Below are 3,197 nucleotides of genomic sequence, written 5' to 3' on the forward strand. Positions count from 1 at the left end.
AGTCCGTACCTCACAGGAAACATTACGTCTCCGTTACAAAGCCCAACCGGTTACTGCTGTGTAGGGAAACAGCCGCTGTTTACTGTGAGAACCGTACGGAACACACAGATACACTCTGTGGGCAGAATGCGGTATATATAAGAATTCAGTCCGTACTGCACAGGAAGCATCACGTCACCGCTACAGAGCCCAGCCGGTTAATGCTGTTTAGGGAAACAGCCGCTGTTTACTGTGAGAACCGTACGGAACACACAGATACACTCTGTGGGCAGAATGCAGTATATATAAGAATTCAGTCCGTACCTCACAGGAAACATTACGTCTCCGCTACAGAGCCCAACCGGTTACTGCTGTGTAAGGAAACAGTCGCTGTTTATTGTGAGAATCGTACCGGACAGATACACTGTGTGCAGAATGCAGAGCCTAGTATGGCACATATAGTGACCACTGGGCTTTAAAAGGTTAAGAGATAAAATATTTTCTGTTCCAAGTAGAATTATTTCCAGCCGCACTATGGCCCTGCGATCAATTCAGCCTCTAACAAAAGTGAGTACCAGGAATCTTCCTGGTGGTAAAGGGTGGCCGGCGCGTATGGCTAACAGCCTCACCGCCATCTGTGAGCCGATTGTCTAGAGATGATGTGGAAGCCTCGACGTCTCACAGCCCTATGAGCCTCCACCTTTGTATATATACGTATTACGACCGAATTTCCCAAACTTATGACCGTCGAAACGGATCTGGTGTATCCGCCTCTCTCTCTCACTGTCATTGCATGGCAACGGCTGTCTCTCCTGCTCCGCAGTTCCTGCCTTGAGCAAACATGCCACATGTCTTCGTACAGAGAATACATGCAGATTTCTAGAAGTAAACAGTGTTAGCGGTGACTTTGTAACAACATGTAGCCCGGAAAAATCTCACTGACGTTTCGGAGGAAACTACTGCTCCAGTCTTTAGGGTAAGACAAGCAAGCAGAGATGTGCCCCACGTCCCAAAAGTTAGTCCTTTTCAAGGCAAACATTGAAGCGAGTAAGATTTCTAGGAAGAAGCAATTACATGACAAATATGTGAAAGCCTCTTCATGATTCTCTTTGCTTTGTTCGTCTCTTAATAGCCGTTGTCTGCCTGCGACGTCAACATTGACCTGTTCATAAGACAGCAAAGCCTCTCGCTTCTATTGTCCGTTTGCCATCTGGCGCCGACAGAGCTCTTTCTTTGTATGTAACGCAAATACGTACCCAGATTTCCGAAGAAGACACTCTCATCGAAGCTTGACGTCATCTCTAGGCCTATAATCGGATTACAGATAATCGAAATACAGAAACGTACACCGATAACAACATCTGTACATATCATTCAAGGCCAATCGGAATTTTGTGACTACCGAGACTCCTATCCAATGGGAAAGAAGGGTAAAGCGGCTGGGGTGAGGGCCGTGAAAATGACCACCCACCTACAACTAATACCGAAGTAAAGAAAATGTGGATCCACTCCCCCATAAGCTTTCATGGCGTCCTGATTAATTAGTTAAGCGCAGGGATAACTTTACGAAGAATGCGAATTTTTTTAGCATAAAGATTACGGTTTTCTGAGAGGTGGCACCGCGAAATTTGATAGATATGTGCCTACGTTTCGAACGAATTTATTATCTCCATCTTCAGGATGCCTTAAGGACGGAAACAGCAGGTTCATTTGAAACGTTGGCACCAACTACGGAACTACACGGCGTTACTTCCCGGATGGCATAATAATATGCCCTCACAGATGTGTGGGTATCTAGCATCTTACGTAATTAAAGTACTCATAGTTATTTTACAAGTATCGTAAGATTGTAGCCTTAAAGTACAAGTAGTGAAGGTGTGTACTGCATTGCATTCTCCCTGGACAGACGCCAGCGGAGGGCTCCTGTGAGTACGGTGAAGAATGACAAATGTATAAAACTTTATTATTTCAGAGGAACATAGTGTCATCATTATCATGGCGAAGAGTTAGCCAAGCAAAAATAAAAATTACCATGCCGAAACCCGGGATCGAACCAGGGACCTTTAGATCTTCAGTCTAACGCTCTCCCAACTGAGCTATTTCGGCCCACACACCTACTCTCCCTGCTGTTTCTTGCTGCTCGTTAAATGCCTAGTTCCGGAGGCGGGACGATTTTCCGAAAAGGATATAAATTCCTACCTGATTACACAGTGTCGCATGCCTGAACACAGTACCCTGAACTTGAAGTCTCACACAACCGACTCTGCTTTATGTCAGTTTACCTGATGCAGTTTACCTTCTGTACAGTTCAGCCCACACAAAAGCTGAAGGTCTCCTAGTGATTCCCACACTTCACATGACAGTACGTTAGCTTACTGTAGGCAAACAGGAGGATCCCAGAACATCACTGGCGGCGAGGCGCCTTCAAATATTAGCATTGCGTCTGGACAGTCAAGCCACAGGTTGGAGACATGGGGACCAAAGGAATTTTCATACTGCCAAGAAGGAAAGTGGGATTAATCTGGCAGTTTCTGACGTATGTACGAGTATGTGAGGTTTCCGACTGAGGAGTCCGGAAACGAGAAAGTGGCTTCATTATAAGAGTCTGTCTCGCGCATCTGATAGTTGCTCAGCTGATCGGAGAACCCACTGTTGTAAAACAAAACACGTCAGCTCGTCATCAGGAAATCCATCAGAAGAACCTACTGTCACGTGACTGAGTAATTACAGACGGGGTCTGGATTGGTAATCGGATTTATTGCACACTTACAGAACGTAACTACAACTAGCTACAACAGTCTCACTGACTTACATACACATAAAGTCTTCTCAGTCTTCACTAGTCGGGGCTTGGTAACGGCTCCCAACGGCAGACGTTCCCCTCTTTATGGATTCGAGAATTATCCCGGCCGAAATACTACTGCACCCTGGCACGGTCCTCACAGAAAACGTATCTTCCATTATTGCGTGTTCTCTCGTTGCCGAGCAAACAACGTGTTCACACAGCTGTTCCCAAGTAACGGCTGTTGTACTGTCACCCGTTTTTACAGCCGTTACTTGGCAATGGGTCTACATGTCACACTATTCTTAGCCTCTTCATTCCACCTTCACAGTTGACTGCTTTGGCATCTGCGTTTGTCTCTGTATAGGATTTGAGGTTAGGTTCTCATGGCGATGAATATTGACTTCACGATCTTCTGGGCACAGAAATGCACATG

General features: G+C 45.8%; 1 non-coding gene across 1 annotated transcript; it reads right to left on the reverse strand.

Annotated features, from left to right (window-relative positions):
* Positions 1 to 2,012: 2,012 nt before the first annotated feature.
* On the reverse strand, positions 2,013 to 2,085 carry Trnaf-gaa. The gene has a single exon. It is a non-coding gene; the product is annotated as a tRNA-Phe (tRNA).
* Positions 2,086 to 3,197: the final 1,112 nt, after the last annotated feature.

This window comes from Cryptotermes secundus, unplaced genomic scaffold, assembly GCF_002891405.2.
Source record: "Cryptotermes secundus unplaced genomic scaffold, Csec_1.0 scaffold870, whole genome shotgun sequence".
Classification (NCBI taxonomy): Eukaryota; Metazoa; Arthropoda; class Insecta; order Blattodea; family Kalotermitidae; genus Cryptotermes; species Cryptotermes secundus.